Source organism: Dasypus novemcinctus, chromosome 1 (genome assembly GCF_030445035.2).
Source record: "Dasypus novemcinctus isolate mDasNov1 chromosome 1, mDasNov1.1.hap2, whole genome shotgun sequence".
NCBI classification, from domain to species: Eukaryota; Metazoa; Chordata; class Mammalia; order Cingulata; family Dasypodidae; genus Dasypus; species Dasypus novemcinctus.
The window spans coordinates 152102943-152127969 of NC_080673.1; the positions used below are offsets into that span (position 1 = coordinate 152102943).

The 25027-nt window shown below is 39.6% G+C and overlaps 1 protein-coding gene across 2 annotated transcripts in view; it reads right to left on the reverse strand.

Moving 5' to 3' along the window:
* EXOC1L (exocyst complex component 1 like) overlaps window positions 1–24690 on the reverse strand; it is a 36574-nt gene extending 11884 nt beyond the window's left edge. Inside the window, exons 1-2 of one of the 2 annotated variants that reach the window (XM_071216511.1) lie at window positions 24006–24690; window positions 22362–22486 (exon numbers count right to left, since the gene is read on the reverse strand). The gene's annotated coding sequence lies outside the window, so the exon portion shown is untranslated. Of the gene's footprint in view, window positions 1–22361; window positions 23083–24005 lie in introns of those variants that run through there. The other variant, XM_058298230.2, reaches the window with a different exon arrangement.
* Window positions 24691–25027: the final 337 nt, after the last annotated feature.

Genomic DNA, 25027 nt, shown 5'->3' on the forward strand with positions numbered 1-25027 from the left:
AGGATTCAAATGGGAAATTCATCATTTCCATATTATAGCACTCACCTACAGTTGCCCTAATCTGTAGGGTAAAAACATTTTTGTTTAAATTCTTCCATGCAGACAATATTTAGTGATATTTGAAAAATGCACTTTAGCGTGTGTGTGAGTGAGTGACAGGGTTTGGGCAGAGGAAGGATTTAAGGGAAAATAGTCAAGTGCTTTCTTCTACTTTTAGAAGATAGAGAGCAAGAGGTATAATATGTAAAATCCACTTTGATATCCCATCTCATAATATTGATTGTAATTAAGTTTTACAGTAAATTTTAGGATACATGACTTGACTTTTTAATAAAATGTATCTTTTGTAAATAAATACTATGTATTTTTCCTATCTTAATTTCTAAAAATAGAAAATGATAAATGCAGGCAAATTAGAATTTCTCAGTATATTCTCTTTTGTGCACAAGATTCCTGTGTTGTAACAGAACCAAGCCATATTAATATTTATTAAGGAATATAATACAGGCTATGAGAGGGGTGGTGTTAAATTATTACATATAAAGAGACTTGAGTAAACCTGAAATTTGAAAAATAAAAAGAATATGCAAGTAAACTATGCTCGTATCTACTTTCAAAACATAGGCAGAGTTCTTTGGATGTATTTTGGACTATGTAGTTGTTATTCTTCTACTATTAATAACATCTTTAATTTATGGAAACTTTTCAAAGCATTTTCCCATCTTATTATTCTTACAAAGTACTATAAATTAGTAGGGTAATTTGTTCTCAATTTAGAGATGACAAAATTAACCTCTCCCAGACCATACTATTATCAACTGAAATAAAAACTAAAGAATAAAAAAGGTCTTTAGCTAGAGTTCTCTGTCATTAAGATATTGGGAAGTTACAAATTCAGCAACAATGGTTCCAAATGTAACCTTCAACATTGCTTTTAGCAGCCTTTTTTTGTTGTTGTTTATTTATTTTTATTTTCTACAACTACTGTTATTGTAAATGATTTGACAAAATTGTTGGATTCTCTGGTTCACAGAGAAAAAATTCTGTTCTGGCATCAAAATGTAAAATATGTATAGGACATGTGTATATGATTTTTAAAAAGATATGAGAATATGTAAAAATAATCTGTATATAAACTTACATATCATTTTATTTATATAATATATTTATTCTTCATTATGTATATTGCTATATATTTTTAAACTATAGTTCTATCTTTTATTTCATGTATTTGGAATATAATTTATCATGTTAGTTTCCTAGTAAGGATTTAATAGGGAAGCACCATGAGAAGATGCAGGTGTTATTTCCTTTTCAGAGATGTCAACATTGAGGCTAGAGAGGTTAATTATTTTGCCCCAAATTTCTCAGCTGGTAGTTGGGCAAAGCAGAGTCAGGATTTACACCAGATGTAAGGATTCTAAGGTCCATTCCACCAGGCCTTACTACTTCCCATTCGATTTTGGCTAATGCTTTAAGATGTTGTTTCAAGGCTTCCAGAACTTCTTTAATTCGTTTGCACTCTCATCATTGCACAATATCCCTTTCTAAATGCCTGCACATAATGGAACTCTTCCTCATCCTTCCTAAGAAGATGATCCTTTTAACTGTCAATAGTAATGATATTTTAGGATATAGAAAGCTAATTTCAGGAAGAAATTACCATGCAATCCCTGAGATGGAAAGAGTAATGTCCCAGGAAATCACCAGTGTAAATTCTAGCAAACTACAGAGAGGAAGAACGAGACAGTTTATGATCTCTGATTTTGAAATCAACCAGGTAAACCTTCAAGATTTAATATAAATCACAGTCCCCTTGCTGTGAGATTCCACGAAAGACAGTCTCTGGTCAATAAATAGAAAGCTTAACCATATTTAACCATATTCATTTTCTTTAATTTGAGATTCACATAGAGTTAGAGCTGTTGGATTGGAGGGGATAAAGAAGAAATCATAATTAAGCGACTCTCTTCTGACCATGGCCAACATTCAAAGTACAGAGTCATCTGTCTCAACAATTGTTATGTGACAAGTTTGATTCCATATCAAGGAAAATTTTCTGAGTAAAGCCTGGTCAAAGATTTAAGACTGTCAAGCATCACATTTGCCTTATTTTAAATTCCTCTTCTGTTGAGATGTATTTGCAGTTGTCATGAAGAAGTGATACATTTGGGGAAAGTGCATGTAAATTGATGGTTGAGTTGTAGAGGAAAAGTTAGTGAACTGCATGTGGTTCATAACATCCATTCTGATCTGGAGTATTAAAATATTGTATTCTTCATCTCTAAGAGGACCTTGCTTATTTTCTTGCTTTTTATGTGACAGTCATAGAATTTTTACTGTTGAAATTGTACTTAAGTGATCACCTACCTTACTCTGCATTTTCCAGATGAGAAAATCAAAACCCAAAGAGGTTGCCTCTGTACATGTTAACAAGGCCAGTTTCTTGACCTTCCAGGCCTAGCTAAAAAGCTTTATCTCATTTTTGAAACAAACAAACAAGTAACCTGGTCCACTGTGCTTTTCTCTGTACCCAGGGGATACAGGGGAAAAAATCACATTCATCTCCAAAACTTTAATTCTAGGATACTTTTCTTTCATGACAAATAGAACAAGTTTAGTTAATTATGTAAGTTGGGGGGGGGGGTACTAAGATATTTTTGGTAAATTGGATATATATATTATTATACTTATTTTTATAAGCTTTCTTTAAAAATACTTGTGCACTCATGATACACAATGAGTAAGTAGTTCTATGAAGTGGGAATCACCAATAAATACAAAATTATTAAATTTTAATGTCGGAGTAAACATGTTTTCTAATATATTAAGCAAAAACACTGTAAGGTATAGTGGTTTGATGGTTAGGATACAATATAGTTACTTACTTAAATTGTTTTAATTGATTTTTTTCCTTAATTTATTTCTCTTTCCTGGACAAATTAGTAAGTTTTTTACATTGCTGATATGCCAAGTTCCCAAATTTTGTATTCACATAGAAAAATGTGCTAGGTCAGGAATTAGATAAATATCTATGCTTATGATTGGATAAACATTATTATTCTATTAGGAATAATTAAATTGTAAAGAATTCTTGGAACTTCCCTTGTAGTACTCCCTCCTGACACATTTAGAAAATTCTTTTAAGCCAACTATTAGAAAGGGGATTATAACAGGTCGTTTTTAGAAAATGCTGTGGTGTGTGCCTATAAAAACAAAGTCCATGATGAAATCTTAGCATTTATAAGAGCTTTCCTCTTAAGCTCTTGAAAAACATTAAAAGTCATGGATTAGGAAAAGGGAGTGCTGTGTATTGAATTCAGAACCTACATAAGCATTCCTCTCTAAATTCAGCATAAGAATCACAGGTTAGGCAAATGATAATTAAGTGCAAAAGTTTATTCCTACATTTGGACAATTTTCTTGAAGTTTTAGAAATGAAAATAATTTAGAGAACATTTCCTTATTTTCAAAGCTTCATCTTCATGAATTTCTATCATTTAAGCATTGTTTCTGGGAGCATGCTTCTGGCAGGAGAAGGAATTTTTAAGAGATCATTTCTCTTTTCAAAATAAACCACCAGGAAGTCTAAATTAGCCTTCAGAAGAAAAATGCAATGTCTTGTTTCTTTCCTAGCATGAGAAGGGAAAGCACTAGTTGTCTAGACTGATTGGATATAGAACTGTATAACTCAATTCTCCAACATATTTAAAAATATACTGAGAGCTCTCTGTATTTGAATTTTTAAAAATGAGCTCTTACACGATAAAACTGCATGCCAAAAAAGTGATTTAAATAAAATACGGGAAATGAAATAATCAAATCAGAAAAGTGCATATCCAGTTTCATTTCTGAACAATTAACCAAAATATTCTTAACCCAATGTTTTTTCTTTCTTTCATTTAAGCATTTTTTTTTCAATCTGTTGAACCCAAATTCTTAAACTTGGCATAGTTAAGTCCCATCACATGAAGATACATATGCTATTACTGTATAGAAAAATAAATACAAAAATATTACTTTATCACCCAAACATCTTTGGGTCTGCTTTTTGAAATGAAAACAGAAAGAACAGATTACCTGACACACAGAGGTAATACCTGTCCTGGACCGAGAACTCTATTTCAATGAACTCGTACAGATTCTGTGAGAGTGGCTTAAACAGTTTCTTCTCCAAGTCCTCTTTTACCAATGATGACATCTCCTCCAGTTCCACTTAGCCTGAGGTCTTGGCTCAAGCTCACTCTTTCTCTCCTTTTGCTCCTAGATCTTGTTTGGGTACGCTGCTCCTTGCTGGGTCCTGCCCACCACTCAGCCCTCACTCTCTTAACTTCTCATTCCCAGATAGAACCCAGGTTCCGGAGAGCGCAGCGTGGTCAGACCCCTCACTGCGGTATCAGCCCAGTGGCAGCTGCTGCAGCAGCAGCCAAAATACAGCAGCGGCACTGGTCCCACTGCCACTCTTCAGCCTCCAGCCTTGAGCAGGCTTGCTCTCTGGAGCTCTCCTGTGGTTTGTGGATGGGGGAACATGTATATGAACACCGGCAGATGTACTTGTGGAGTCCCTTGGTTATGCCAGTCTAGCAGCCTTTTTCCCTTTCACATCACTATGCAGAGAAAGACCACTGCTTTACTTTGTTTCCATTATATAAATCAGCTGTCTGGCTCTATTGATTGGGATCATCTTCCATTAAGAACTTTGCTATCACTGGCAAAGGAAAAAGCATCCATACTTGCTCCCGACACTTCCAACAAGTCCCTTTCCCTCCTTCCTTTGCCCTTCTGCAGTGTATTCAAATTTTTGCTTCCATGAGAATATGCACCGATTCCTGGGTTGAAATCATTTCTGAAATGGAAATTTTAAATGGACTCACTTTGATACTGTTTATTTTTCCAGTCACAAAGAAAAGTTTATCAGGCACCTGCCAGGCCAAAACATTGCATTTATTCCTTGGGAGTGTTCATTTATTCACTCAGTAATTTATTTAGAAATATTTACTAAAATAACAACCACGCTAATCACTAAGTCTTGTAAGTCTTTTAGTTTATGCATAGCTGCTTGTTTAGCAACGATATATCTTAGCAGATGGAATGGACAACTGTTAGTCAGTCTTACCAATCACCTTTCCTATACCAATATTCATTAGTTTTTGTAGTCCTGAATGCATGGCCTTTACTTGTGAGAGTCTCAAATTCATTTCTGGAGGAAATACTGAAACTTTTGCTGTAAGTCTTCAAAAAAAGAGTGTGTGTGTGTGTGTGCGCGTGTGCGTGCTGTGATGATTTTGGCTAAGCTTCAAACAGATCTATTTTGTGAGGTGGTTCTGTTGTTTCCATTTGTTTTCATCTGACTATTGTAAAAGGTATTGTAGAATACAGCCATATTCTTGAAAGGAAAAGAAATGCAGTTCCTTCTTGTGACCACTCTTCCCTGACATTCTAACATTCCCTGATGAGGACTTGCTGAGACCCCTGACATTCCAGACTTCAGTTTATCACTAATATTGCAGACTGTGTCAGGATAGGACATTTTCAGTGGTTTGTTTACACTGCCAACATTCTCATTAAGAAAGGGTTTCTCTGACTCAGTCAGAGAAAGAGCACATCTTTTGTTCAGAATTCTGGTGTCACTTTAAAACATTGGATTTACAAAGGCAGTTTCCTTTTAAAAAGAAAAAAAAAAGAAATTCTGAAAGTCTTTCTATGAAAAAATATCTTTCTGACTATAGAACAAAACTCTTTTTCAGGTAAGGTTTTCTAGTCTTTTCAGATAATTTTACAAAATTTTTTAAATTTTATGACATAAAGTTTGGATTTTACTTCTGCATACTGTAAAATAGCACCAATAACAAGTGTTTTGTGTTTTTTTGTTCCATGAAATAGATGATTTATAGTCATTAAGAGATATTTATGACAAAATGTCATAAGGCAGTGAAAATAAAATAATTTCTATAGAATTCCCTCCGGTAAGTGCTAAAACATTTATAGCAGTTAGATATTTTCAAATAGATTTTCTCTTATGTTGGAGAAGAATTTCAAATTTGTTAATGAAGAGAAAGTCTTATTACTTGATATGCAACTCATCATGACCAATTTATCACAATACCTAACAGTGCTTACTATGTGTTAGGTGCTATTCTAAGAGTTTTACAGAGATTGGTTTATTTGATCTTCACAGCAACCCTCTGAGGTAGGTATTACTGTTATTTAGATTTTACATCTGAGGAAATTTAGGTATAAGTTACCAGTTACTTGCCCAAAATCATACTGTGGTAGAGACAGATTTGAATGCAGGTAGTCTTGCTCCATAGTTTTTTCTCTGAACCACTACATCATTTTGTCTTGTTCCAATTTGACCATGAGTAGTATTTTTAAAACTTCGATACCAAATTGTAGACATATTTCTTAGGATGCTTTAACCTGTAAACACAGGTACCATTTTCTTGTCCCCACCTTTTCTTCAACCGTCTTCATTCTTTGACTTTTCAATTCTGCTTGTATCCATTTGATAAAAGGACTTCAGTACAGGTAAAGATGAGCTCCCCCATAGTTAGTGTTTCATAAACATCTTTAAAGAAATGAATGATTGTCATTTTATTAGGCTTAAAGAAAGGACTTACCGTTCCCTTTTCTATGCTAAAAACCCCAAATGGAACCAGACATTTATGGTCCAAATAGATAGGATATCTGTTTTTTCCCTTTGCGTGGAACCCCTCTCTTTTCTTCCTATAGAAGAAGCCATTTTTCCTGTGGACAAGTCATTCCGTGTAGTACAGGCAGAGCTGCTCCCCCTGCCCCTGCTTGACCACAGGAGTGAGGACATGACACTGGCTAACCAGAGGCCTCTCTTCCCTGGTTTAGGGCTGTGCATATAATTCAAGCAGGAGTGTGCCAGTTATTAACTGACTGTCTCTCAGTTCCAAATCCACTCTTCTTTGCCTTACTTGGTGACTTTGGAGCTGGGCCCTCCAAGCGTTTCTCCTCTGCCGGCTGGTGGAATGTTAAACCTCATTAATAGAAGGCAATGGAGTGACACTGCAAGGCCAATAGCAGCAGGGAGATACTTCCCTTCCAGACCTTCCAGGTTCTGGTCCTCCATTCTTATCACTCAGGGAGGAAGCACAGCAGCTGCACGGGGAAGTTCTAACTGTATCTCCAGAATATGCTGTTGCCATCAGCAGATACTTTAGAGCTGCTTCTGCTCACGCATCTCCCCCTGCAACAGGGGGCTGCTTCTACAGACCAGTCACAGCTTACCCTCATCCTCCAGCAATGGGGGTTGCCTCTGCAGACTGACTCTGGACCGTGCTCTTTGGCCACTTTCTTTACCACCAGCAGTCTTCAAAGAAGTCTGAATCTTAGTCTGGGGTTGGGAGACTCTTTTAGTTCTTGATTCCTTTACTGTTGTTCCTTCATCCTTAACCTAGAGTTAGTAGTTGCTCTTTTGTACATGCTACCCATGGGAGTCCTTATTTTTTTGTTGTTGTTGTTTTTGTGTTTTTTTTTAACTCCTTCTAATAAAAAAGGGGTGTGTGTGAACTGTAAATAGTTAACTACCTTCTACCGTTCTTATTAAAAATTATTTATGTTAAATTTTTCTGTTCAAATAACTATCATGGTTTCTGTCTCCAGACTGATACAAGGGTCCACCAGGCTCCTTCCTGTTAATTTACATGGAGATTTTGGTGAAAAAAAGCAAAAAAAAGATGGTCTCTCTCTTCTTTTTGGATCACAACCTGTAAGGATACAGTATGCTGTAGCTGCTTGAGGACATTTTCCCCAATCTCAGCAAGCTATTTTCGGTTCAAAAGAAAAGAAAAGATGAGGTCATCAGGCACAGAGAGATAAATAGACACAAGAGACAAATGGAGAGGGGAAGAATTCAAATGACATCTTTTGACCCTTTGGATCCAGTCACGTGAACCAATTAATCCCTTTTTCTTTCTTAAGTTTGAGTTAGATTCCTGTTTCTTGAAATTGAACAAACACTAATTATTATAAAAAGTAACTTTGTCACAAAAGAAGGAAGCACTCTTATTCATGGAACATTCTCATTTCATCTTTAGTTTTAATAGTATTTTTAAGACTTTATCTACAATATACTGGAGGCGGTGCCTATGTCCTATCTACTGTCAGTACTCCAACAGCTGGGACAAATCCCCCCATTGAAGGAGGATGGGGCTGCTGCATCAGTGTCCACCACAGGGCTACCTAACCCAGTCTGAGGAATTGGAATGGGCCTCAAAGTGACAGTGGAGCTGACACCTGAAAGCTGTGTTAAAATGCCCAGGCAAAGAGGGAATATATTCATTTGATCATTCAACAAATACTGAGTCTCTACTTATTTTATACAAGATATCATGGTGGATGTTAGGGTTACAAAATTGAACAAACTCCCTTGTACTTTGAAGGAGGTCGCATTATGGAAACTTTTACATTTTTTTCCTAGACCCAAGTAATCTGGAGCTTCTTGAAAACAGAGGCCATGCCTGCCTCGTTCACCACTGTATCCTCAGCAGCAGTTTCCATTTACTACTGGCTCCCATGGGTTTCCAAATACTGTTTATATGTATTCCTTCTTTCTGATTTCTACCAACTCCACTCTAGTTCAGGCACTTATGGTATGTAACAAGGCTCATGGTTTCAGGCCCCTCCCTTTACCTGTCCTTCTTCTATAGGTCTTTGTTCAGGGTCGGTTCTAGCAGCACTGGATCCACCAAACCTCTTTTGAGCCTCTCAACTAGGTGTAGGCTTTTTATTTTTTTAACTGTTGCACTGATTTGTTTCAACCTCTTATTGCATACACTTCCTCTTGTTCATACACATCCTCATGTTCTAGTCCTTGTCTTATGTTTCTACTAGATTGTAAGCTCCTTGAGAGAAGGAACCACATTTTATTAATTTTTAAAAATATTTATTTTATTTATTTCTCTCCCCTTCCCCCTCCCCCCACCCCAGTTGTCTGTTCTCTGTGTCCATTTGCTGCATGTTCTTCTTTTTGTCCACTTCTGTTGTTGTCAGCAGCACAGGAATCTATGTTTCTTTTTGTTGTGTCATCTTGCTGCGTCAGCTCTCCGTGTGTGCGGCGCCATTCCTGGGCAGGCTGCACTTTCTTTCGCGCTGGGCGGCTCTCCTTACGGGGCGTACTCCTTGTGCATGGGGCTCCCCTATGCAGGGGGCAGCCCTGTGTGGCAGGGCACTCCTTGCGCGCATCAGCACTGTGCATGGGCCGGCTCCACACGGGTCAAGGAGGCCCATGTGGTAGGCAGAAGCCCTATCCACTGGGCCAAGTCTGCTTCCCCACATTTTAGATATCTCAGTATTTTTAGCTTCTAGTACAGTGCCTGGAAGGTAGTGTTCCATAAATGTTTGTGCTGTTTTTGTTTAAGAAAAAATAATTCTTTATTTTTAAAGAAGCTTTAGATTACATAATGTTACATTGAAAAGATAGGGGATTCCCGTATACACCACCCGCTCCTCTGTCTATACATTCCTCCATTAATAACATCTTTCATTAGCGTGGTACATTTGTTACAATTGATGAACACATATTTTAAGCATTTGCTACTAACTATAGTCTACAGTTTACATTGTGGTTTATAGTTTGTACCACATAGTTTTATATGTTTTGACAAAATGTATAATGGTCTGTATTCTTCATTGCAATGGCATACAGAACCATTCCAATGTCCCCAAAATGCTCCTTATTATATATATTCTTCCCTCTCCCTTCCCTCCGAACCTCTGGAGGCCACTGTCTTTATATCAATGTTATGAGTTCTTCCATTACTAGAATAATTATGTCTACTTTAGTCCATAATTGCAATTCTTCTTTATGTTTGTTCATTTCTCAATTGTGAGGATTTTAGGATGCTGAGGCCCACTCTCCTTCTGATTGACAGATTAAAAACAAACTAACTGAGGTTCAGAGAAGTTGATGCTTTTCCGAAGGCCACCAAGCTAGTGTGAAATGGTAGAGCTGGGATTAGAACTCACATTTTGCTGCCTACCCCAGGCTATTTTCCACCCACCATGATTAGGAAAATAGCTAACATAACTGAGTGTTTACTATGCGCCAGGAAGATAAGGATGTCATGGAAAAGTCTCTTACAGGGCAAGGTCTTATTTTCTATTATATATGTTTTTGAAACTCTCTCAATTTTCATAATATTAGAAATGTATCATGACCTTTATTGACAACAGATACTTGGATATGACTCCATTATTGATTTAATAAAAGGTGAAGATTTAAAATATACTCACTGCATGTGAGGAGGAATTGAGAGGAATGAGGAATTTAGCATTGTTTTCTTGCGAATGACGTAAGTTGATCTGAATCTCTTTGTTTTCCCAGAATTTTTATAGGGTTGGGTTTCTTCCAATCTCCCCCTGCACCACCTTGGCAATATCTCATGAGCTATTGATAAATTATTAAACTCTGATGCAAACCCAAGTGCCAGGATTAACCATAAGAAGGTGTATCAGTCAGGGGCCAGTCCAGAGAAGAAAACAGGTGATATTGACAGGAAAAACAAAGAAATGTTAGCTAAGTATAAAGAACTGTTAACTTAAAAGGCAAAGAAGAATTCTGCGTTATGGATGTAGCAGCTACCAGTCCTTAGGCAGGGGAAGAAAACTTAGAAACTTAAAGGAGGGGGCCTGTGGAGATGAAACTCAGACCTCTGAAGCGGGGTAGGGTGGTGGTGGTGTGTGTTTGGCTGGGTTGGTTTTTCTGAGTTCAGAGGACGGACCCTGGGGACTGGAACCCCAACCTGAGGAGAGGCTGTTGGCTGACTGGTGCTAGAGTCACTGATGCCGGTGATTTGGGGCTGCTTCTACAAGTGCTGGGAAAACTCCGAACTGGATTCCGCTCTTGCTACAGGAAAGCCTGCCCTGCCAGGGTGGAGAAGCTTTGCTGGAGTATGCGCAACTGGAGGAAGCCGAAGAAAAGCCAGAAACCCACAGCCTTGCCAGTCTCCCACAGCACCCCACGGTTGACAAACCTGATACTGAGCACTGGCAAAGCAGAAAAGTGGCAAAGAATGTTGACAAAGCCGAATCCAGCCCTAGCATCACAGAGGCATGAATAGAAGGATAGGCTCGTGACTGAAAGAGAAGAATAGTAACTGCTACATATGAAGATTTTACTCTGTCTCCTCCATCTACAGGGGTCTGCAGCTTGTCTGATGGGCAATCTCACAGTGGTTATAAGGGAACAGATTCTGGAGTCGGGTTGACTGCGTTTGAATCCTGGCTTTGCCTCTTTCTAGTTGGGTAACCTTGGGCAAGTCACGTGCTTCCTTAGCTCAGTTTCCTCATCTATAGAATGTGGGTAATGGTATTACTCACTGCTAAAACAAATACCACACAATGGGTTGGCTTAAACAACAGAAATTTATTTGCTCACAGTTTCGAAGTTAAGAAGAGTCCAAAATCGAGGTGTCGGCAAGGTGATGATTTATTTCTAAACACTGTGGTGTTCTGGGCTGGCAGCCTGAGATCTCGGTCTTTGGCTTTTCTGTCACGTAGCGATGCACAATGCCTCCTCCATTCTCCTATGGGTTCCCTTGACTTCCAGCTCCTTCCCATGGCTTTCTCTATGTATGTCTGAATTTTATTTTGTTTATAAAAGACTTGAGTAATCTGGATTAAAATCCAATCTGGGAAGTGAACTTGGCCCAATGGATAGGGCATCTGCCTACCACATGGGAGGTCCGCGGTTCAAACCCCGCGCCTCCTTGACCCGTGTGGAGCTGGCCCATGTGCAGTGCTGATGCGCGCAAGGAGTGCCATGCCACGCAGGGGTGTCCCCCGCGTGGGGGAGCCCCACGTGCAAGGAGTGCACCCCGTAAGGAGAGCCGCCCAGCGTGAAAGAAAGTGCAGCCTGCCCAGGAATGGTGCCTCACAAACGGAGAGTTGATGCAGCAAGATGACGCGACAAAAAGAAACACAGATTCCCGTGCCACTGACAACAACAGAAGTGGACAAAAAGAAGAACACGCAGCAAATGGACACAGAGTACAGACAACTGGGGGCGGGGGGGGAAGGGGAGAGAAATAAAATAAATCTTTAAAAAATAAACAAACAAAAACCCAATCTGATTCAGTTGGGCCATACCTCAACTACAGTAACAGCTTTAAGAGATTCTTTTTTTTTTTTAAATATTAATTTTAGACCAAGTGACTGTTTTTTGTTTTTGCTTTTTAAAATTATTTTAAAATTTATTTCTCTTCCCTTCCCTGCCCCCCACCCAGTTGTCTGCTCTCTGTGTCCATTTGCTGTGTGTTCTTCTGTGTCTGCTTGTATTCTTGTAAGCGGCACTTGGAACCTGTGCCTCTTTATTATTTTTTTATTTTTTATAACTTCTTTTTTAAAAAATATTTATTTATTTATTTCTCTCCCCTCCCCCCCCACCCCCCTGCCCTGGTTGTCTGTTTTCTGTGTCTATTTGCTGCATCTTCTTCATCTGCTTCTGTTGTTGTCAGAGGCATGGGAATCTGTTTTTGTTGTTGTTGCATCATCTTGTTGTGTCAGCTCTCTGTGTGGGCAGTGCCATTCTTAGGCAGGCTGCACTTTCTGTTGCGCTGGGCAGCTCTCCTTACAGGGTGCACTCCTTACACTTGGGGCTCCCCTATGTGGGGGACACCCCTGCATGGCACAGCACTCCTTGTGTGCATCAGCACTGCGCATGGGCCAGCTCCACACGGGTCAAGTTGGCCCGGGGTTTGAACCGCGGACCTCTCATGTGGTAGACAGACGCCCTAACCACTGGGTCAAGTCCACTTCTCTGTGTCTCTTTTTGTTGTGTCATCTTGCTGTGCCAGCTCTCTGTGTGTATGGCGCCACTCCTGGGCAGCCTGCGCTTTTTTCACACTAGGCGGCTCTGCTTACGGGGTGCACTCCTTATGCATGGGGCTCCCCTATGCAGGAGACACCCCCATGTGGCACAGCACTCCTTGCGTGCATCAGCACTGTGCATGGGCCAGCTCACCACATGGGTCAGGAGGCCCTGGGTTTGAACCTTGGACCTCCCATGTGGTAGGCAGACACCCTATCTGTTGGGCCAAATCCGCTTCCCTCAAGAGATTCTTTGTACAATGGGTCCACAGCCACCAGAATGTGGACCAAGACCAAGAACATGTCCAAACAGGGGTACATAATTCAATCTGCCTCACCTACCTCACAGGGTCATGGTAAGAACTAAATAAGTTAACCTTTGTAAAGCATGTAGAATAGTGCCTGCCAGATAGAAAATGCCCACCACATATTAGCAGTTATTATCTCCCTGAAAGTGCTTATACCAGGCGCCTCATTGCTAGAGTTCTGTCCAGGTGCCCTACATAGTTGGACACCCAAAGTCATGTGCTTTTGGCTCCACTTCCAGGGCTGCCAGCTGTTCTACTGAGCCTTTCTTCCCATCAGTTAAACCTCTTTCCTTTCCTAGAGTCAGAGGAGGTAGGTAACATCTAGCTTTCAAAGTGGTGTGAGTTCCTGGTTCTCATCATTGAACTTAACAGCAATCCAGAGATTGCACACTATAAGTATTCATTACTTAATTATTACAAATACATAATGAGCACTTATTCTGTGTCTAGTCCTGTCCTATCTTGCCCTCAGAAGCACCCAACCTAGTTGAGAGAGTCCCATAAGAAAAGATTAGAAACCATATGCAGGAATCTATACAATTGTGATAAGAATTGTTATTTAGAGTTCTAAGATTTATGATTTATCAAGCACGTTATTCTGGGAAAAGGTACTTTTCTAGTGTTGGAGAATGTTTGTTGCAGGTCCTTATAGTTCTTTAAAAAATTATTTTATAGATGCCCATTAGTATATGTTTAACTGATAAATGGAGAATCATGGGAAGCACGGTGTACATAATGGTTTTATTCTAAAGTCTGAAGCATGGTAAATTATATATCATTGCTCAGTCTAACTGCTCTTTATAATCATATCACATCTCTAATGGAAAAAAATTAACGTTATAGTTAGATTGGTCACTTGAATTGAATTGAAATGCTTTCTGTTTCCACAAAGGTGTCCTTGGTTAGGTTTTTGGATTCCATTAATGCAAAATACTCCACCCAAGAAATAAAGAACAGTGTCTTATTTATCAATTGCAAAGACTCTAACCATTTTGGGAGCAATACTACATAAAGTACTAAAAAAATCCTGTTCAATTTGAATTAGGAAGATAGAAAAAAAATTAGGAAAGGTTATTTGAAAAGTGTGTTTGGATTAGGAAAAAAAGTCATTACTAACAAATATTGCTACACGAATTAGAAAGATACTAGCTTATTAGGCATTTAATAAAACACAGAGAAAAATAATTTAAGAAGACTTAAGGCAGACTACCAAAAATTTTTATTTTAGGCAATTTAGGAGGATGCTATTATAGGGTGTTGTAGTGGTAAGGATGCTGAATTTGAATTTAGAAAATGTTGGTTCAAGCCCTGAATCTACCTCTTCCTCTTTCCATGATTTGTTTACCTTTAAAATTGAGGGTTTTGGACAAAATTATCTCACATTTATTATTATTTGTTTATAGTATTATCAAATTTTTACATGTGTATAGTTTAAAGTCATACATAGTTTTACATATAGCTTGATTGAAAAACAACCCCTCCCTTGCCATATTCCCATCCTCAGGTGTTTTTTGAGTGACTCCTTCCATATCTTTATGTAACATGCTTACATTGCTACTTTTTGATGTTTTGGTCCTAGGCATAGCTATTGACCTCCCATTATAGAGTATGAGGATATAGCTCTTTTTTAGACCCCTGTCCTTCCTTTCTTTTGAACTTTCCAATATGATTATATTATGCATTTGTTTAGATCAACATTTAATACTTTTGATCATTATTGCTATGTAAATACTATTCACAGCTAAACCATTTGGTTCATAAAATTATGGTTAATTTTTCTTTCTTGACCAACTTTAAAATTTCCCTGGAGTTTTTCTTACTCATTCAGTTGCTCAGTTTCCTATATACTTATTAATTTGTGCAAATATCCTCTCTGTCAGTTAATTGACTATCTTCTAAATACATTCAGACATCAGATATTCTATCAATTTTATCTTAAAGAAATCTTTCTTCAGTCCTTCTATGCTTGGTCCAATCTGGACTGGTAGCCTCTGAATTGCGACCTTAACTTGTTCCACAGCTTCATGCATCATTCTGTGGATTACCCTTACCGTTGCGTGCACTGGAGAAACATACTTTGGGAGAAAGACTAAAAGGGAGAGGAACATTTCTTTAGATCTTGAATGTCTGGAAATATCTTTTTTCTTACCTGCCAACTTGATCAATAGTTTAGGTCTAGAATTTTGTGTCAGAAAAAACTTCAGTTTGAAAGGCATTGCTTCATTCTCTCTTAGTTCTCAGCACTGCTTTAGAGAATTTTGATGCCAATAAGATTTTTGATCCTTTAAATGTAACCTTGTTTCCTCCCTAGAGGCTTTAGGGTGGAAATAAATTTCCTTCAGAATCTGAAGGTATTGCTCCATAGTCTTCTTTGTTTCCAAACTACTGATGTTTCCTGATAATAGAACTGAGCGTACATGAATTTTTATCAATTGTAATAGGTACTTATGGGACTCTTTTCTGGAAACTCATGCCCTTCATTTTAGAAAATTATCTTGAATTATTTTGTTAATATTTCCTTCCTCTTTTCCTCTATTCTTGCTTTCTGGAGCTCTTATTATTCAGAAATTGATTCTCTGGTCCTCTATTTTTCAAAAAAATTTTTTCTCCTGTTTTCCATCTCTCTATATATTTACTCTCTACTTTCTGAAAGATTTTCTCAACTTTATTTTCCAACCCTTCTGTTGAGCTTTTCATTTTTGCTATTTTGTATTTGATTTCCTGAATGTTTCTTTTTTAAGAGAATATCTTATTCTTTTTTAATGGATGAAATACATTTTCCTATCTCTCTGAAGGCGTTAATGATAGTTCTTTACAGTTTTCTTTTGCTGACATGGTCTCTGTTTCTCCAAGTTGTTCTTTTGTCTTTTGCCTTGTTTTACTTTCTATTATACTACAGGCTTTCCCTCAGATGTCTGGTGATCTTTGGACATTTGCTGATATTTAGGAGCTCTAAGGTGACTGGAAGCTCTGGGTTTGTTGACTATAGGAGGGCGATTTGTCAGGGACATTCTGTGGCTATCTTTAGGAATATTTATATTCCTTATGTTCCCTAGAGAAGTACTTTCCAATTTCCTGCTTGGAAGAGATAGCCCTGAGTTCCTTCATTGTGGAGTTCATCAAGGAAAGAAATGGGGAGGGTTGGTGTCTCAATACTCAATATAAAAGTTCTTTGACTGTCCCTGGATTCAGTACAATTCTCTTCGGCCAATTGTGCTAATGTTCCCTTGTCCAGAAACCCTGTTTTCTGTCTCCAGAGAATAAAACTTCACTCTTTGGATAGGGTAGTGAGAAATATTTGCTGCATGGAGTAGGAGAGAAGGATCTGAGGCTCTAACTGCTTTTTAAAGAAAAGACAATCTTTTAATTGCTCTACTTTTGCCCCTACTTTCAGAGGTAACTGATACTGCCAATTTCAGAATCTTCTGGGATTCTGTAGTGACACTGGGTTGCTTCTCAGCAAGTTTACGATTTAGGCCTCAGTCAGTTTCCCGAGTCAGTAACCACTTATACAATTTTTTTCTAGCTTACAACATTTTGTTGCAATGTTTCCTCTCCCATTCTTTCAATCTTGTGTATTTTAAAACAATCTTTTTACCATCATCTTTGTGGAATTTGGAGAGAGTGAAAGTAGATATTATGTGTTCAATCTTTTATTTGCCTCTAGTATTTTTGACTTCAACAGTCTGTGAGTCTAAGCTGGGGGTGGTGAGTTGTGAAAAATCTAATCTCAGTTATCCAAGGCCATACTGGATAGTATACAGATTTTCATAATTACGGGGGCTTGTCTTCTTACACTAGATGCTTACTTGCTTAGTCATACTATCATTTTATTAGTTGGGTGCAGAAAGTGTGAAATTTCTAATAACTTACTTTACAACTTATTTTTTTTGATTAGAGGGTACAGGAAAAAAATACCAAGAGTCATAGTTAAAAGTGAGGATTTCCTGTTTTAAATTATTTATGCTCCTATAGCCCCCAATTTGTTCCAAACATTTTAATATTTCAAAATCTCATTTCTTCAAGATTCTATGTCATTAGGAGATTGCAAATTAAAACAATAAGATGGCACTACACACCTATTAGAATGGCTAAAATCCAAAACATTGACAACAAATGCTGGCGAGATGTTGGACATCAGGAAGTCTATTCATTTCAGGTGGGAATGTCAAAATGGTACACATAGTTGCTTTGGAAGATTATCTGGCAGTTTCTCACAAACATAAATTTGGTTTACCATATGATTTAGCAATCATGCTCCTAAGTATTTACCCAAATTACTTGAAAACTCATGTCCACCCGAAAACCTGTGCATGAATGTTTATAGCAGCTTTATTAATAATAGCCAAATTTGGAAGCAACCAAGGTGTCTTTCAATAGGTGAATGGGTGAACTGGGATACATCTCTATAATGGAGTATTATTCACTGATGAAAAGAAAAGAGCTATCGAGCTACAAAAAGACATGGCATAACCTTAAATGCATATTGCTAAGTAAAAGAAGCCAGTCTGAAAAGCTGCACACGGCATGATTCCAACTATGTGACATTCTGGAAAAGGAAAAACTATTGAGACAGAAAAATGATCAGTGGTTGCTGGGTGTTTGGGGGTCAGAGAGATGAACAGGTAGAACACAAGACATTTTTGGGACAGGGAAACTATTTCGCATAATACAGAAATGGTATATACATGATGCTATACATTTGTCAAATCCCATAGAACTGTACAACAGAGTGAGTCCTCATGTAAACTGTGGACATTAATTACTAATACTGTATGAATATTGGTAATTAACTGTGATAAGCGTACCACACTAATACAAAATGTTACTCATAGGAGAACCTCTGTGTGTGTGTTTGTGTGTTGGGGGAGGGAGTATATAGGATCTCTGTACTTTCTGCACAATTTTTCTATAAACCTAAAACTGCTGTAAAAAATAGTCTATTTTAAAAAAACAACTAGAGATGCTTAAAAAGTCACATTTCTTTCAACAAATCACAAGCAAAGAGAAATGTCATTTTAAAATGTTTTATTTGTTCAAAATACTTTCATGCCTATCCTATGATTACACTAATTCTGTGAAGCATGTTCAGATGAAGAAACTGAGGCATGAAAGGGACCAGTCAAATGACTTCACAAGGAGATACAGCTAATGAGGAGCTTTATGAGGTTAGGAAAATTACATTTTCTTGTTCATCTCTTTCCTTCTGGTGGTGATAAGAAGACTCAAAAAAGTGTCCGCACTCTGGAGAGAAGTCCACTCAGGGAGGAGATTTGGGGTAAAACTGCTAATCCCCTGTACCTACCATTTGGGAACTATACATAAAATGCTTTATATGTGTTACCTCAATTAGTTTTTTTTTTTCTTCTTATTCTCCCCCACCTTGAGGCTTGCTTGCTGTCTGCTCTCTGTGTCCATTCACTGTGCATTCTTCTGTGTGTCTGTATTTCATTTTTTAATTTATTTCCACCCCTCTTGCAGCTTGCTTGTTGTCTGTTCTCTGTGTCCATTCACTGCGCGCTCTTCTGTGTTTTTACTTGTATCCCTTCTTGTTGCGTCACCTTGCTGAGTCAGCTTTCCCTGGTGCTTGAGGGTCGGGCAGTACTCTGTTGTGTTTGGGGGTCTGGCAGCACGGTGCTTGCAGGCTGGTGGCTCTCCGCGGTGTGTGGGTGAGCCTGCCTTCACAAGGAGGCCTGGGACGCGAACCCAGGGCCTCTCACATGGTAGATGGGAGCCCAACTGATTGAGCCACAGCCACTTCCCTCAATTAGTTTTTATTACGATCTTCATGTTTTTATAGATGAGGAAGCTGATCCCCAGGTAGATTAAGGCACTTGCTCAAGGGCACATAACTTAAGTGCTGGAACTGGGTTTGGAGCCCAGGCCTTTCTGACTTGAAAGCTCAGGCTCTTTCCACAGGTACCCTCCTTTTGGGCATAAGCCATTAACTTAGAGCCTAGTGAAATAGAGGAAAATGGGCAATTATAATACTGTGTGATGAAAGATGTGGTGGGGTTACGGATGCCGGAAAATGGTGTTATGAGAGCCTGTGGGAAGCTGCTGGGAAGAGATTATCTAATCGAGACTTGATAGAATATTGGAGTTAGCCAGGGAAGAAAGGCTTGAAAAGTGTTTCAGGCTGAGTGATCAAAGAGATTTTCCAGTACCTTGGGGAAATCAGAGTAATTTAACAATGAGTGCCTTTGGGAAAGAGAGCTAGGGAGAGTAGCAGAGGAGAAATTGAAGAAGCAGGGTGGGGGGTTGGGGGGTAGCATGGACGGGGAGTGTGTGTGGGGGCCAGGAACAGACTGAAAGAGCCTTTAAAATCTAATGAGGGAGTTAGAACTTTGTCCTTGGGCCACTGGGATGCCATTTAGGGTTTTAGCAAGGGAGTGATACATGACCTATGTACAGATTTGTAGTTTACGAAGATCATTTCTGGTAGGTGCAGGGAGAATGGATTTGGGAGAGGCTAGAGTGAGGGTGGAGGCCAAAATGATTCTCAGGCCTTGAAGAACTAGATTGCTGGTGGACACCATTCCTTGAGAGAAGAAACAGCTTCAAAAAAAAAAAAAATCTATTACAGTATCTACAAGAGGAATCTGATTGATTAGACCTGATTTTCCACAAGAAAATCAGTTTAAGTTGGACAGTTTTTTATGTTCATGATCATTTTCTATATCACATTCAGAATCAACTTAAATCTTGAGATTTGGACATCCTTGTACTCATCCCTTTATCCTCTCCCAGTTAAAAAAAAAACTTGATTGACATTTTTTATTAAACTGAGCTATACAAGAAACAATGGCTTTCATAGTTGAGTTTTCTCCTAAAAAGAAAATGGCAAAGTAGGATTTTAAAAATAAACATTTAGGGAAGCGGATGTGGCTCAACCAATTGGGCTCCTGTCTACCATATAGGAGGTCCAGGGTTCGATACCCAGGGCCTCCTGGTGAAACTAGCTGGCCTGTGTGGCGAGCTGGCCCACGCAGGAGTGCTGGCCCACGCAGGAGTGCTGGCCCACGCAGAGAGCTGACATAGCAAAATGACACAACAAAAAGAGACACAGAGGAGAGATAATAAGAGATACAGAACATCAGGGAGCTGAGGTGGCACAAGAGAATGATCACCTCTCTCTCCCACTCCAGAAGGTCCCAGGATCAGTTCCCAGAGTCGCCTAATGAGAATACAAGCAGACACAGAAGAACACACAGTGAATGGACACAGAGGGCAGACAATGGAGGGAGGGGGGAGAAATAAATAATCTTTGAAATAAAAATAAATAAACATTTATATCATCAGATTTGCAATATTTCTAGATACTAATAATCACTGAAACCTTACAAAACAAAGTAGTAGAATTACATGATACATTTTTTCAAAATGGATATGGCTGTAGTGTTATAGTCATGATAAAGAAAATGTTGCCTTAATGCAATATATTTGTTCATTGATTCCCTCCTCTGATGTTTGTGATCTTTAGAAAATGTTACTGTTGGCTTTCCTGCATTTTCTACAGAATATATAATATTAATCTAAAAATAAAATTCTAGAGCTGGAGAAAACTTTACATAATTCAACTCCCTCATTTGACAGATGAAGAAGCTGTCCACAAAAAATCCCTTCTAAAATACTAAATCACCAGAGTCTTTGGATCCCATGTACTATTATAGCACATGAAAGAAAAATAACAACTTCAATCTTTATGTACTATCACTGAAATAAAAAACAGAAAAATATTACAGTTTTGTGAAGAGAACGTGTATTATCTTAACTCCACCATTAGGGTTTTAACTCATATTTTTAGATGGAATGCAACTTCTTTTAGGAAGACACAAAAGCATGGTTAACAACTTTATAGTAAAGGTGCCAAAAGAATTATGTCTGTCTATATGGATATTGGTTTGCATATAACCAATCATTTAGTCCACAATGTACTAAAGAAATTGTTGTCATCAAATACTTATAGAGTCAAGAATGTTTATGAAATATTTGTCTTTTACATAAGCATGATTTCCACCATTTCTAATGCTTTGATTTCTGTTTATAGTCAGTAAAACATAAAGCAATTTTATATGCACTTGGCAACGTCGTACATTTTAAACAGTTTGTACTACTGTTATGGCAAGAGAAGAGAAGGAAAATTTATATTTTATCAGGGGAAAAATAAAACATGAAAAATTTTTTTCAAATAATCTTACCTGATAAAATATAAATATTGTTTTTAACATGTCTGACCTTTTGAGACAATGTAAAACACAAATTAGATATTTATTTTTCATCATTGAAAATAAAATACTGTGGACATTCCTAAATTAAAGGTATAATAGTGTATCAGATGCATCATATAGCACCTATTCTAAAGTCTGTTTTTCTCCTAGGGCCACTGGACGGGCTTCCAAAGGACAAAGAACCTCTTCATAAACTTGTCACTTCCTTAGTCCCAAGAAAACAGATAGACCACTTCCCTCTATATTTATATTGTCTCCCAACTTTGCTAATTGCCAGGATTCCATATGCTTCCGGTGTAATTCAGTTAAAAACAAATTTAACTTTATTTTTTAAAAACTTTTAGATTAGGACTGGCCGGCAGAGCAGCCTCCCGCCCGCACGCCGCCGGGGTCGCCGGAGCCTTGCGCAGATGAGAGCGCCTTTTATTTGCGAGGGTCGGGGGTGGGGCTCTAGCTGGGGAGAGACAATAAATACTGAGGAACGAAAAAAAAAAACTTTTAGATTATAGAAAAGTTACATTGAAAATATAGGTGATTCCCATACAATCCAACCCCTCCCCTTATTAATAATATCTTGCATTAGTGTGGTATATTTGTTTCAACTGATGAACAAATATTAAAGCATTGCTACTGACCATGGTTTACATTGTGGTTTACATTTTGCACCACACAACTGTAGGTTTTGATGAAATATATAATGATCTGTATCTGTGACTGCGATATCATGCAGAACAATTCCAAAACTCTAAAAATGCTCTTTGTTCCACCTGTTCTTCCCTCCTCCTACCTCAGAACCTTTGGTAACCCCATCTTTTTATCAATGCCACATGTTCTGTTTCTACGATGACACAAGAAGTCTACTTTGGCCTATGGTTGCATTCCCTCCTTGTGTTTGAGGATTTGAGAGTGGCGATGACCGCTCTGCTTCAAGATGGAGAAGGTGCTTAGATCTGACAGGGCAGAAGGAAGGAACTGTTTTGCTTACCGTTATAAATACTCTTTGCTTTTTGGGATGGGCGTTGTCCATCATCATCATCTTTCTGATTGTCCTGGGCTAGTCCAATGAACTGCAGAGTAGGTGCTGCAACTCTGCTGAGATTGAGGGCTCAACTGGCATATAAACCGACCTAAGAGTTAATTCTTTGAAGCATATATTTAATGCATATAGTGCTAATTATAGGTTCAAATAAAAGGCATAGAAGAATATTACGTAGGGAAATTACAAAAAAGAAGTCTAACTCTGTTACACTGGGGAGATAGGGTATCATAAATGCCAAGGTAGCAATTCAATTTTGAGGGCTTTCTAATGGAATGAAATCGTGAAAATTGTAGAGGACGTTCAACAAGTTAACTGTTGAACGAGTAACTCCCTGGCAGTTACCTGTCGACATTGCAACCACTTGTAAATGACTAGAGTCTAGTTAACTTCCTTTCCCAGGCAATTAAAGGCAAACGGGGCGGTTTTGTTAGTGTTAGGTTGACCCACAAAACCTGCAATGTGTTATGAATCAGCGCAATAAAAAGAACGTTTAGGGCCGTTGAGCTATCCAAACAACCAGCCTATAAACAAAGTAGAGACGCTGGCTTTCGCCGCCGGTTCCCTGAAGTTCAGTTTGAGGCTTTTCTTATCGCCGGGTCCCCGCACTTTCCCCCATGACTGCCCAGATGCAGGTCACACGCTTGCTTGGTAACCGACTTGACTCCGTCGCGCCCGGGGTGCTTCTTCCCACCTCGGGCGCTCCTAAATCCTGGACCTAAGGGCACCGCGGGATCGGGCGGTATAAACCCGAATTTAAAAAGAGGCATCCGTGTAAAATTTACACTGTAAATAAAAGCGCTCCTTAAACCTGCACGCAAGAGCACCTCATTGCAGGGTCTCGCTCGCCTCTGTTAAATGTAATTTAAAGTCTCCTGTATTATTTTAAGGAGGAATGCATATGCAAACGGTACGTTCTGCCTCCACGGCTTTCCTTAAATATAAATATAAAAGTAAAAGTTCAAAATTCCCCCCAAAGGCACGCACGTATTACCCGTTCCAGCCCAAGCGCGAAGCCTCCCGCGCCAGCCTCACCAAAACCCTGGCGGGGTCTCCGGCTTCCCAGGGGTGGAGGGTAGATGGGGAGGGGTGGAGGGTAGATGGGGAGGGGTGGAGGGTAGATGGGGAGGGGTGGAGGGCAGATGGGGAGGGTGGAGGGCAGATGGAGAGGGTGGAGGGTAGATGGGGAGGGGTGGGCGGGAGGCGGAGCGCGCACAATGAAGAGCCGAGAGTGGAGGAAAGCCCGAGTGGATCAGCCCGGAGGCTGGGCCGGAGGCGCGCAGGTCCCGGACCCCGGCCCTCCCCAAGCCCCGCGTGGCTCCGCGGACTCCCCCGGGGGGCGCGGAGCTCACGGCGTGCTCCGGGACCGCGAGGCCGGAGGCGCCTGGGGTCGCGCGGAGCCCCCGCGGCGCTAAGCCCCTGTGGCTCCTCCCGGCTGTGCCCGCCCCGGGCGAGAGAAAGGCTGCGGGGCGCGCCCGGGATCCCCGCGCACGTCTGCGGACAGACCCTGTGCGTGAAACGGGAACGGCCGGCAGCGGCCAGGCGCCCCTTCCTCTCTCTGCTGCCAAAGGCTGCCGGACGTGGGGCGCGTACCTCAGAATCAGAGGCGAACCGGCGACTGCAGCGAGGCCCTCGCCCTCCTCGGACTTAATGCACTTCCTTGGGGAGAGAAATCGCAGGCTTCCCTTTCGTGAGGACCGTTTCTAGTCGCCACCGACCCGTTTCGTCCTCTTTAGTCAGCTGTGAATCAGAGATGTCCATTTGGTTGCCTGAGCTCGGAGGCAGAGCTGGAGGAAGAGTCCCGAGTTTTCCATATTTTCTTCTTTTTGGTGCAGGAATCAGAGACTTACTTGGCCTCCGGGATTTTTGATGTAGTCTTTTAGGAACGCAGCTACTTGATGTGTTCCTGATCCGGGCCCGGAAAGCATAGGTGACGGAGGTAATTAGTTGTAGTTTATTTTACCTATCACAGGCCAAAAGGAAAAGAATCCATCGAGGACCAACCACAGAAGTAAAGCAGCCAGTGTTGAGATTGAATCCGTCCCCGCTTTTAAAGACACACATGAGGTTAAACTCACTGGATTTTGAATTTGGGGAAAATGTCAGAGAAAACTTTATTCAGCAAGTAGAAAGAACCTATTTCAATTTAATAGTAAGCCCAGTTAAGCTGGGAGTGGGAGGCAGGAGAGGCAGGGAAAAGAAGCAAAAGGAGAAATGAAAGAAGAGACTAAAGTGAAAGAAAAGTAACAACTCAGGAAGAAAGTACAACCGAAAGTATAACCAGTATTGTGGAACTCTGTTGTTTATTTGGAGTGGGGCCTTGAAAGCCAAGTAAGCTCACAGCCCATTCATGTACCCATTGAGACAGTCTCCTAGATGTGAAATGTTTGGCTTATCTACATAGACGTAATTTCTCCATAAGGCACATCTGCCTTCTTGTATTTGGGAACACTGGGCAGGACTTAAGTACTCCACTTGGGAGCCATTTTAAACTGTGCAGTCACCAACAAAAAAAGGGACAAAATGTAAAAATGTGGTACTAAATATACCGTTTACAGTCTGAGAGCTAAAACAAGAAGGCAGAGAAGTGTTGCCTTGTTTGACCTCAGCTGGGA